The sequence below is a fragment of the Podarcis filfolensis genome, assembly GCF_964270895.1.
Source record: "Podarcis filfolensis genome assembly, chromosome: 5".
NCBI classification, from domain to species: Eukaryota; Metazoa; Chordata; class Lepidosauria; order Squamata; family Lacertidae; genus Podarcis; species Podarcis filfolensis.
The window spans coordinates 33,733,325-33,746,629 of record NC_139608.1 but is presented as its reverse complement, the minus strand read 5'-3'; the positions used below and the strand labels follow the sequence as shown (position 1 = coordinate 33,746,629).

At 41.0% G+C, this 13,305-nt stretch overlaps 2 long non-coding RNA genes across 2 annotated transcripts in view; both read right to left on the bottom strand.

Annotated features, from left to right (window-relative positions):
- LOC310762668 overlaps positions 1-13,305 on the bottom strand; it is an 80,270-nt gene that overhangs the window by 9,396 nt on the left and 57,569 nt on the right. The gene's annotated exons all lie outside the window — the stretch shown is intronic.
- LOC310762654 overlaps positions 7,905-13,305 on the bottom strand; it is a 30,484-nt gene continuing 25,083 nt past the window's right edge. The window contains exons 2-3 of the long non-coding RNA XR_014548110.1: positions 9,280-9,412; positions 7,905-8,052 (exon numbers count right to left, since the gene is read on the bottom strand). This is a non-coding gene — a long non-coding RNA (uncharacterized lncRNA). The remainder of the gene's footprint in view (positions 8,053-9,279; positions 9,413-13,305) is intronic.

Below are 13,305 nucleotides of genomic sequence, written 5' to 3'. Positions count from 1 at the left end.
AAAAGATTGGTCTCCTCTGGATTTTGTTGGACTCAGCACAGCCAATGGTCATGACCAATGAGAGCTGGAGTCCAACAACATATGGAAGACACCAGACTGGAGAAGCCTGCAGCAAGGTCCGGTTCTTTGGATCTTATCTTGCATGGCAACCATCATCAGAGATCAATTTATAGTCAATGCTGTCAAGGCAATGAGAACATGAACAACGATTTCACCCTGCCACTGTGTCGCGCAGAGCAACCATCATCTCACTTACATCTCATGCAAACATTAATATTCATAACAAAACCCAGTGAAGATTGGCAATAAAGCCTGACCACTTCCTTAATCAAGCCAGATAGCATAAACTGTTGCTGGCTTTGTGGCACAAGTTCCCAAACTGTAGGTCCATGAGCTTTCTTCAGGTGGTTTTCAGCGTGTCTGTAAAAAGGCAGTTAACAATCATACAGCACCTACCTAGCAGTGAACATTACAATTGCTACAAGATGCAGAAAAATGATTACGTGATCGTCAAAGACCCTCAGCAATTTTCAAGTGGTCTATGGGATCCATTGGTTTCATGGAGGATAAGGCTATCAGTGGCTGAGAAGTCCATTGATAGCTCTGCCTCTACGGTTGGAGATATAAATGCATCTGAATGCCAGTTGCAGGAAACCACAGGAGAGCGCTCTTGCTTAAGGGCTTCCTACAGGCATCTGGTTGGCCACTGTGAGAATAGGATGCTGGACTAGATGGGCCACTGGCCTGATCCAATAGGCTCTTCTTATGTTCTTAAAAAGTGCTTCATGGACTTCCTTGGTAACTGACCAGAATGCTTAATTCTTAACAAGCTATGGCCAACTGATTACAGGCATCACTACCATTTGCAGCATTTTGCTAAATGTCAAATTATGTATCATTTCTCTATAGTCATCTAGAGACTGACTTGATTGCTGCAATTTATTTCTATTTATTTTTTGAGATAAAAAAATATTTTGTGCATGATCAGGAAAGTCTCCAAAGGTGAGCCAGTGTACCAGATAAAAGATCAGTCAGCATCCCTGTAGACAGTATAACATTTCTCATCAAATGAGCATGTTTCTTTCTCTTGCAAAAATCACCGTATTTTAGACTAAGAACACATTTCCAAGAATTGTAAGTTTAATTATTTTGTGATGTGTTCAGCGCTTTTAGAGTCAACTTCATAGAAGTATAGAGTAGTAGTGGACACCAAGGGTTATCAAGTTTAACCCGTTTCATCAAGTATTATCCAGAGCAAGCGTTATTGGGGGTCTTTATAAGCCATCTTCAGATCATGCATATCACTTTATTTGCCACATCACAATTGCACTAAGCTTGATTCAATGAACATGTATCTGACATTACCAAACCCTTTCTTCAAAATCTTGTTATGCACATTCAGTCCTCAGGTTTTATCCATAAATAATTTTAGCAAAAAAACAACACAGTTCCGTTGCTTAAAAAAAACCCCTTTGCTTGAAAGCTGCTGGAATCCATCTGAAAGCTCTACAAAAAAAAGTAGAGTCAACATACACACTCTGTGGCACAACAGACACCCTGGTACTGAGATGTCAGGTTAGTGACGGGAGTGAGTGAAGCTTGGAGAAAATCTGACAGCAACCTTTCCCCCTTTCTTCTGCATTCCCTTTCAAGTCAACCCTGAGTATAAAAGGTTTCAGAGGCACTGCAAACATAGCTATGTCAATGGGGACACTCATTATCTTTCAGTCACGACATTTTGACTGTAGCACTGCATAGCTGATAAATATGTGCTACCAGGATGAACCAGTCTGCTCAGATTCCATGAAAGGATATTGATGGATCTCGAGCAAAAACAAGCGAGCTATAAAAATACACTCTGATGCACTCAACAAGAAGGTTCTGAACAGTTTCAATGGAGGTAGAGAACTCACATCACAGTTGCACTCAGAGAGCTGCTTTTACTGATGCAGGTATTTCATTCCATTTCATTTTTAATAAAAGGATTCACCTTTTCTGCAGCATCTGCTCCTACTATGGTAAATGTGATTAACTCTTTTGTCGCTTGGGAGATATTGCCTTTATAAAATGGTGGAAAGACATTGTAGGCATTTTGTAGGCCTTTTTATACCACCTTTCGCATCATATTCCAAGGGCTGTTTGCAAGTAATCATAAAACAAGTAAAGGGGGGATACGAACACAGCACCATGAGCTAAAAGTGGACAAAAGCAGCTCAAAACAGCCAGCAAGGTTAAAATAGCATCTAAAGGTTTTGGGAAAGCAGAAAGGCATCAGGCAAACCTCTCAGATGAGAGCATTCCACAATGGGGTGCCACCCCCAAGAATCACCTCTCTCTGTCTCTGTCTCACTCTTGTCGCCATCTCAGATGCTGGGGGCAGATTTAAGAGGCCTTCCACTGAAGAGCACAGTGGGTGGGTAGGACGACAGTCCTTCAAGTGCCTTGGTCAGTGCTTTTTATCCAAAAAAAAAAAAATGTTTAGGGGTACTCTCATTTTCTTACTCATATTGAAATACTGCCCCTCAATGAGGCAAAACTTAGATTCACAAAATGTTTAGGGGTATGTGTACCCCTGCGTCCCCCCCCCCAGAAAAGAAGCACTGACCTTGGTACTAAACTCATGTTCTAATGTATTGCTCCTTTTATCATGATACACATAAGATATTGAACCCTTTTTTATGGAAAACCCTGTTGATCAGATTCATTTTATGCTTTACTCCTTTCAGATCAGAACGTGTCCACCTCTGGCAGTGTAGCTCGATATGGAGCTGCTGCGTGTAAAACTCATTTTTAGCAAAGTTATGATTTTATTGTCTATGCCTGGCAGTCTACAGTACAATGCACTTACTAGGAATTTTATTGTCGTGGTTCTCTTATTTTGCTTTCTTTCTTAATATTTTATCTATTTCTTTAATCTTTCTTTTTTGAATACCGGTCATTGACCATAATAAAGAGATCGACTAAGGAGTTTTGATTTTTTAAAACTCTTTAGTCAATCAGTTAATCTCTTTATTATGGTCAATGACCGGTACTCAAAAAATAAACTAACTAGATAGTTGATAGATAGATAGATAGATGATAGATAGATGATAGATGATAGATAGATAGATAGATAGATAGATAGATAGATAGATAGATAGATGATAGATAGATAGATAGATAGATGATAGATAGATAGATAGAGTTGTATTTATATATAAAATATTAAGAACTAACAATTCTAACAAATTAACATTTCTGTCATAAGGTAAACCAGCCAAACCACAACAGCAAAAATTAAAATTTCCAGTTCAACCAAATGTCTACGTAAAAACAAACACAAAACATTCAAACAGATTAAGCAACCAGATTAGCCACAGTTCCCAGACTGTTTTTCATATCTGGTGACCTACTCTCTCCCCCTGTCTCACACCCAAAGGGAACCTGGTTCTGAGCCAACAGCCTCTCACTGTGGTTTCTGAGTAGCTGAACACCCTGGGTAACTTACTTTCCTCCAATCTATTAGGCTCTCACCCTGAGTGGCATGAATCATTGCCCACAAGCACCCACAGTGAGAAACGCCCACCTCAGCAACAAAGCAAAAGAAGAAAAAAACCACATGAGAGAAAGGGGATGTCAGTAAACCACATTGGGTGTTTCTCTGCCCTTCTCAGTTCTGAGGAAATTCATGGGTTGCAAGGACAGTAGGAAGCAGCTAGGAAGAGACATGCAGATGGATTTGTTGGTCTCTCCCCTCTCTCTTCTCCTTACCCGCTGGCACAAACTGTGTTCAATGTCCTCCAGGGTCTTGGGGGAAGCATCTGTGGCTTCACCCCTTGTCTTGCATGAAACACCGCCCAATTTCAATGAAAATGCCCTTGCCCAATTTCTTCTGACGACAGCATTGGGAGCGCACTCTTTGAACACCTGCACAGGTGCAAGTCCAACAGGTCAGCTTTCCTCAACCTGGGCGTCCTACAAATGTGGTTGGACTCCAACTTCCATCAGCCCCATCCCAGGGAAGATGGGCGTCGTAGTTGAAAACATCTTAAAGGCACCGAGTTTGTCAAAGATGGTGACAAAGGAATGACCAGCATGAGAATTCTTATCCTTGATCTGATTTCACTGAAATGCTGGTAATCTTCCGTAACAAGTGCCATTATTTCAAGGCCTGTTGCAGCATGTTACACTCTGGAAATCAACAGCACACAACAATTTGTAGTTACGCTGAATTCCATGTTGTTTTCCTAAACTGTTCAAGGAATCTAAATTGTATTAAAAAATCAAACTTTTCATTCATGTCTAATATTACTTGTGGGCTCACCTTACCCATACCTGACAACTCAACTGCTTTGATCTGTCAGACTGGCAGATGCCACCTAGTACTCATTCCACACTTATTCTTTAGGCAGGCCTATCCATACATGTAGAAGCTGAGATAAAAGCACATGTCTTTTAAGCCCATTTTTCATTTTAATTATCTTTTTAAATACCTGTTTTTGAGTCTTTTGTTGATAATGCTAGAGTTTTATTTTTCTTTTCTGTAGACCACTTAGAGGTTTGACTCTTTTTTTTTTACAATCAACCAGTATACTGTACAATGTTTGAAAAATCAATAAATCTCATAGCATAGGGGTAAGTCCCTGCTGATTACCTTTGCTGTGGTTGAATGAATGTTCCTAGACTGATCCACTTGCAAGATTATTAAACTCATCCTAGCAGGAAACTCTGCTTCAAAAGACAGGTTGACCTCTAAGTATTTTGTTAAAATCTGATAAGTTACTAATGTACAATGCAATCTTATGCATACAGTGGTACCTCTGGTTACATACTTAATTCGTTCCGGAGGTCCATTCTTAACCTGAAACTGTTCTTAACCTGAAGCACCACTTTAGCTAATGGGGCCCCCTCTGCAGCTGCACGATTTCTGTTCTCATCCTGAAGCAAAGTTCTTAACCCGAGGTACTATTTCTGGGTTAGCGGAGTCTGTAACCTGAAGCGTATGTAACCTGAAGTGTATGTAACCTGAGGTACCACTGCATCTACTTTAAAGTAAGTCCCTTTGAGCAGAGAGGGGATGATACCCATCATGCAGACGTACACAAGTCTTTATCCTGTATTCAGAATAATCCTTTGTACAGAAATTAAACTATACTTATTGGCCACAGTAGGAAATGTTGTTGTTGTTGTTGTTTAGTCGTTTAGTCGTGTCCGACTCTTCGTGACCCCATGGACCAGAGCACGCCAGGCACTCCTGTCTTCCACTGCCTCCCGCAGTTTGGTCAGACTCATGTTTGTAGTTGCTCACACTTCCCCCCTATTCAGTTTTGAATGTCTGTCTCCAATTTTCTTTCAAACAGATGAAGAAAGACGCAGTGACACAAATGAGTGGCTTGCTGATATTAAGCTCCTTCTCTGATGAAGAATCTAATGACGATTCATTAATGCTGTCATTCGCATGAGAAATATGGCTAATTGAGACAATCTTCCACTCTGCCTTTAATCCACAGTAATAAGGTATGTAAACAGGATGAAAAGCAGTGCAACATAGGACTAGAAGTCTGCAACCCCAAAAATAGGCTAATTAGCCCAAACCAGTCCAATTAGAGTTGCCATGCAGTGGTTCCAGAATTAAGGTAGCAGGAGGTGTTGGGCAGAGGGAGGACACAGTGGGCTGCCTTACCAGATGGTGAAATGAAGAAATACACATTAATATCTAAGGATGGGAGGCATATTGGTCCAAGCTACAAAACTGCCCTAAATGCCAGGTCACAATGCTATGTTGATTTTGGTAAACTTAAGTTTCAGAATATCACTACTACCCGGGTCCTAATTTGGCTTGCAAGTCCATTTTCTCCAAGCCATATTGGATACGGGCAGGTAAAGTTATGACTACCAGCCAAAAGAGGGGTTATTGTTTTATTTGTTGTTGTGTGCTTTTTCTGTGATTTTATACTGCAGCCCCCTGTGACCCTCGGATGAAGGGTGGTATATAAATTTAATAAATAATAATGATAATAATAAGTTGCAAGCACTACCAAGCTGAACCTTGGTGCCTGCAAAACCCCGTGCCTTGCCTGCAGTTTGATTGCAACATGTACAAATGAAGAAAACGGAGCTGCCTCCGTTAGTCTGATTTCAGATTTTTCTGAAGCCATCATTTCTTTAAAAGAAGCAGCAGCCTTTGGTCTCCCTGTATCTATGATGCATCCTGATAGAAGCGACAGAGGGGTATGTTGTTGTTGTTTTCTAAAGGAAATTGTGGTGAGCAAAAGGCATAAGTCCAAAACAAAACAAAAGCCCAAGCAAACACCACCTCAATAAACTGAGATTTGTTTCTGCAGCCATGACTTCAGCTGGAGAAGGGATGCATGGAACTCTGGGAAATATTGCATAAAGACATGTGAGAGTCTATGGCATTATAAATTTGATATGGCTATATTATAACCACTACTATTTAGTCTACTGAATAAAAAATGTTCTCTATATGATCTGCAGTGCAATTGTGTGCATACTTGCACGAAAGTAAGTCCCACTGAATACACCAGAAGTTGCTTCTAAGTAAACATGCATTTGATTTTGGATGTCCTTGATCCTGTAAAATCTACACTGTAGATAATCATTACCATACTCCCACGATAATTCAAGCTGAAGAAAGAATCCCTTTATTTTTCCTGTTGATTTTGCATTGCTGAAGATAAAGCAGTTTGGATAAGGGAATATTCTCTTTTGGTGCAGAAGAAGAAGAAGAGTTTGGATTTGATATCCCGCCTTTCACTCCCCTTCAGGGGTCTCAAAGCGGCTAACATTCTCCTTTCCCTTCCTCCCCCACAACAAACACTCTGTGAGGTGAGTGGGGCTGAGAGACTTCAAAGAAGTGTGACTGGCCCAAGGTCATCCAGCAGCTGCATGTGGAGGAGCGGAGACTCGAACCCGGTTCCCCAGATTACAAGACTACTGCTCTTAACCACTACACCACACTGGCTCTCAATGCAGTACAGCATTTCCTTGTTTGCCCAACAGCCAGCAAGATCCCAGCTGAAACAAACCAAATACAGCAATGTAAAATTGGTGATGAAATATATGTCTTATCTCAGTGCTTCTCAAACATTCTGGCGTTGGATTTACCTGTAAGTTTACAGAGGTCCCGCTCCACACATCCTTTTTACTGTGCATTCATTATGATTTGCACTCATGTTGCTATTGGGGAGGTCACACATGATCTTGATTTCAACACTGCTTGAACCTGCAAACATTTTGGGGTGGATCTACTACTTCATTTGCAGCCAATGCATTTGCCATAACTACTTGCTGAGAACCCATAGCATTTTATACCACCAATATTCTGGTTTATTTTTGGTCCCGCTTTTGTTGCGCTATAGCCCCTCCCGACAGCAGTAACATGGTGGCAATCAGGATAACATCACAGAACAAACGAGAGCAGAGAAATCCACCATGAATGCACTCGAATTGTGCCGAGAACACGTTGCAGAACACAGCTGAAATAAAGCACCAGTCAAGAGGGGTCTTCAGTCTTTCAAGATCTACTTTCCCCTCAGCAACAGAAAGCACAGGGCTGGCACACCATTAGTGAACCCTGATTGGATTTTCTACATTGCATTTCAGCGTTGATATAAGTCTATGTCAACAGCAAGCGTTTGAATAGGATTTAAAAATGACATGTAGGAAAGGAGAGAGGGAGCCTGTCTTGCCTAAGGGGCCTCACAACAGTAACAGTATGTTGTGGCCCAGTGTAAGAAAATAAACCCCGGAGATAAGAGCATTTGAATACTACTCAGCAACTTATTGGGAATAGGATGACTGCTTATGTATTGCCCCCCCAAAAGAGGTTAAAGGCTTATATTAAAGTTGCACTTGCTCACCTATATGAGTAAACACAAACTAAGAAATAATTATCTCACCATAGTGGAGAAGACGGTGACCAATTGACCAGTGTGCTTTCTGCTGTCCTGGTGCTGACTGCAGGTGGACTCCTCCAGCTCACCTTTCTTATGGTTCTTTGTCTTTAATTAGGAAGACTTGGATTAAAAAGCCCTTTCGAAAAACCATCCTCTGTAAAGTTAGTTAGTTAGCTAGGTTAGTTTACTATGTTGGCCACAACACAAAGGCGTCCCAAAGTGATTTACAAGAAAAACCAAATTGCAAATTACATAATAAAATACCCATAAAACTATAGAAATATAGCACGCACCGGGAAACAAGATGGGCACATGGGCACAATGCCTTAACACAAATTCATATTAGGACAAACATATTTGAAAGGGCAAAGTCCTTGGCCAGTGATCAAACCTCCTCCACCTTGATTGAATGAACTTTGCATCCATATGCTGTAATGTAGAAACCAGCATGGAGTCATCGATGCTTCTGTTCACAGTGCAAATACCTGAACTGGAGCTCCACTTTCCTTTTTATGTCTCTGCTTTTCATTTTATTTTGATTTCAATTCACACTAGAGAATTTCCCTAGATAACCTTCCCACCCCACACAAATCACATCTGGATTCCTCCACAGAGGGCAAATGATTAGTGACTCCATACAGCAACCCTCCTGAGCCAGCAAACCTCATCAGCTTTCATGCCAAATGCCTGTGGGCTGCAGTTTCAGAGGCCATAACTTTCCATCATTGTCTTTAAGACTATATGTCTGGTTTTGTCACACATATACTTCTGTCCACCCGTGGGTGCAATTTTCCTTTTATTACCCTGTACTGCTATTGCTGTGAATTTTTACCAAGTTCTGTGGGGAGGGGACTGGGTCTCAGTGGCAGAGCCTGTGTTCCACATGCTGAAGGTCCCATACTCAGTGCCTGGTGCCTCCAATTAAAACGGTCAGGTAGCAGTTGGTGCAAATGTTGTCTGCCTGAGACCCTGGGAAGCTGCTGGGGACAATAAGGAGCTAGATGGAGACAAAGGAAACTGTCCACTGGAGGCAGATCCTTTAGATCAGGCACGTCCAACAGGTAGATCGCGATTTACCGGTAGATCACAGGGCGTCTGTGGTAGATCACTGGTAGATCACTGGCTCCCCCCAAAGATCTCAACAGCTTTGGCTCCCCCCAAAAAAGTTCAACTTTTTTACCCTGCACCCCCAAAAAATGGGGCTTTCCTCCTCCCTAAGGAAAGCTCAACAACTTTGACCTGAACCCGCCCCCCAAAAAGGGGTTAGCTCACTGCCAGTTTTTGACTCTGTGAGTAGATCGCAGTCTCTTGGGAGTTGGCCACCTCTGCTTTAGATCATATTGGGCATTGCCCTAGACATTTTGATCTGCTGCCTCCTTACATCCAGTCCCACGACTGGCATGCTAAGATGAAGCTTTTTACACAGTTGTGTGATTCTTCTTTGGCTTCATTCGTCAAATCTCTTCTATGAAGAATATTCGCATTGGCCAGGCTCCAGCTATAACTGATGGCTACTTTAGAGGGCAGGGGGAAGAAAGCTTCTATTCAGCCATAAGTTGGATAATATCTATTTTAGTCCATTCGTGGGAGTTGAGAAGTTGAGTCATTTTATTGTCCTATCATGGAGGACATTCATAATAGATATCTGACTCACTTTTTACCAGGAAAAGCCAACTGATCAGTATCTAAGAATCTTCTTTTCTTCTTATTTTTGGCTAAGAGATCGGTTACTGCAAAGTGGCAACTTTTACATAAGCATTTAATGCTCGTGAAGAAACATACCCTTCTATTACTAATAACTCATATTAATTTCCCATTAGAAAATGGAATCGGTTTGTTGGCGCTGCTTAAACTATTTTACCACCCAATCCTTTAAATGTCTAGTGAAACGTAATTCCCATTGAGCTCAGTGGGGCTTCTTCTCAGGTACCTGACTCTGCAAGATTGCAGCCTTCATGGATATTACCTGCATAATGAAATGTTTAATGATTTCATTCAGTCTATAACTGGAGTCATTTTATTAAATTTATGTAAATGGTTTTATAGAGCCACTATAATAATTTCGTGTTCTTACAACCTATAACCACACAAGAAAAAAATACATTATACTATGGGAAGGGAGAAAGCATGTGCAGCTACTCCCCAGCACACCAACATTGGCACTGTACATGCAGAGACAAAACATCTGGATGCCACCTAAAGATTCCTGCATCAAAGTACTAAAAGCAAAGTGCCCAAACTCATCAAAGTTGAACAATATCAGGACCATCTAAAACAGGCAAAGGCAAACTCGGCCCTCCAGATGTTTTGGGATTACAACTCCCATGATCCCTAGCTAACAGGACCAGTGGTCAGGGATGATGGGAATTGTAGTCCGAAAATATCTGGAGGGCCGAGTTTGCCTGTGCCTGATCTAAAAAGTAGGCTTTGAGTTCTCCAGTACTCATTGCATTGGATGTTATGTAAATCAGGAGTTCAATGATGCAATGTTGTAATCACAAAATATATCTTTTCCCACAGTCTTCGGAAGGACTGTAGAGGGAGATTACACACTTAGGTCACAAAGGTCATCATGTCTACTCAGAAGCTGCATTGAATTTAATGCAGCCTCAACTGAAACAGGCTCTACTAAGAGTTCTGCATGCCATACCCTCCAACATTTCTCCGATGTCAATAGGGACATCCCATGCCCTCCAACGTTTCTCCAATGAAAACAGGGACGTCCTAAGGGAAACTGGGACGTTCCAGGATCAAATCAGAAACCAGGATGCCTTCTGTAAATCCAGGACTGTCCCTGGAAAATAGGGACACTTGGAGGGTTTGGCCTGTTGCTGGGACAAAGAAACACACCATGGCCGAATCCCCATTTTTGGCAATGTTAATCTCAGTACACTCAGTACTCAGAACGCTCTGCCCCCAGCATTCAATGAAACGCACAGGTTCCTTGTTAGGCAGATCGGGAAAATGAAAATAGAAAATCAGCCAAGTGATTGCCCCCTATGTCAGCCGAGCTGTGCAGAAGTCACAGGCCCATGTGGGGGGTGCCCGAAACAATGACTCAGCAGGTGGGCAGGGAGGAGTTATGCATTCTGCTCTCCATGCCTTAGGTTACATTTTTTATTTTATTGGTTTGATCCAATATGTCCCTAGTAAAACCTAGTAAATCAAAAGGTTGATGCCAAACTCACAGGCCTAAAGTCTGTCCTGCACTTATTTAGTGAGTATTTTAAAATGTACATTAAAAGACATCAGCAAACCCATCAGGATTTTTCAGTTGGTCTGGACCTGTTGATAAATCTTGCATTAGGACTGCAAACCTATACACATTTACCTGGGAGTAAGTCCCATCGTATTCCATGGGACTAAATACAAGGAAACATGTTTTAGAGATTGCACTGTAAATGATAACATATACAGTACACAAAGAAGCAAGCACTTTACTGCAGTTGCCCCATCTTGCCAGCAGGGGGGCCCACACCTACAAACTGCTGCAATCATCAAAGTTCCCCCAACCTTCCTTCCACCTCATCCAAGCGCCTCTGCCGTGGCCCCTTCATGTGCCACTTCTAATCTATGCCGTAAATTATTGGAAGAGTTCCAAGAAATAGAAGTATAGTTAGACAGATCTGTTCTGCCTGGCCTTTGGTTTGGACTCAGTCTGACCCTTATGTCTTCCCTCCCCTTACAGTTTTGATCTATGGGCTACTTTTAAAATGAGGCTGCGTTTTAAATTGCATTTTAACCTGTATTTTAAATTGGGTGGTTTTTTTCCTTCTTCCTCTATTATGTTTCTACTGTAATTTTACTGGTGTTAGCCGCCCTGAGCCCAGTTCTGGCCGGGGAGGGCGGGGTATAAATAAAATTATTTATTTATTTTATTATTATTATTATTATTATTATTATTATTATTATTATTATTATTTCCTGTGCTACTGGACAATTTTTTATTTATTTTTTATTTATTTCAACTGTGTCAGACCAACACGGCTACCTACCTGACTCAAGGAGGATGTGAGGCAGGGACAGTAGCATAGCTGTCAACTTTTCCCTTTTCTTGTGAGGAATCCTATTTGGAATAAGGGAATTTCCCTTAAAAAGGGGAAAACGTTGACAGCTATGGATAGTAGGAGGTGTGGCTGGGGAGAGGGGGCAGCCTGGTAGAGAGTCCTGAGGACCAGAGAGACAGGTGTGGAGGGCTGCATTTGGCCCACAGACCTGAGGTTCCCTCTCCCCCTCCGTCCTATGGATAACCGGATAGCTCAGAGTGTGGTCCTGATAATGCCAAGGTTGCAGGTTGTATGGGACAGCAGCATATTCCTGCATTTCAGGGGGTCGGACTAGATGATCTTCAGGGTCCCTTCTAGCTCTAGAATTCTATGATTCTATGTGTAGAATCAATAAAGTGCTTTATTTGATAGTATTAGGGATGTCATTTCCATTCCTACCACTACGCAATACATCTTGCTTTCCACTATTTAATGTACTGTACCCAATTCTTTATCTATGTTACAAATTTGAGGTAATTAATGATGTCATTATTTCCATGATAGATAAGAAGGAGAGAGGAGGATTTGGCCTCCCTGACATGGAGTTATATCATGATGCGGTGGGTCTGACCTGGCTAAAAGTATGGATTAAATTAGATGACTCGGATGTATTGGATTTAGAGGGAGTAGATACGAGATTTGGATGGCATGCCTATCTAATAGATGAAAAAGTCAAAGTGCATAAAGGCTTCCTAGGGCATATAGTTAGAAAGTCTATATATAAAATATGGGAGAAATATAAAAGAATCCTAGAACCGAAAACTCCTTGGTGGGCATCGCCAGCAGAAATTGTCGCTGTGAAAAAATTAAATATGAAAGAAAACTGGGCTACCTATAAAATGGTATTAAAGGAAGAAAACGGAGAATTGGAATTAAAGGATTATACAGAAATTAAAGCTCATATTAGTGATTGGTTTCAATATATTCAAATTAAGTACAGATTAGCGAAAGACAAAAAGTTAGGATTTGAAAAAGAAATATCAAAATTCGATAAATACTTAATACAAGAAAAATCAAAAAATATATCTAAATTGTATAATTTGATCTTAGAGTGGGAAACAAAGGATGAATTGGTTAAAGCATCAATGATCAAATGGGCGCAAGATATCGGGAAAAATATTATGTTTGAACAATGGGGAAAATTGTGGAAGGAAGATATGAAATTCACTATGTGTTATATATTGAAAGAAAATTATCTCAAAATGCAACACAGATGGTATTTAACACCTGAAAGAACAGCAAAAATGAATAAAAATTGTAGCGATGTCTGCTGGCGATGCAACACGGGAAAAGGTACTATGATACGTATATGGTGGAATTGTTTAAACATCAAACAATTTTGGGAAACAGTATATAACGAA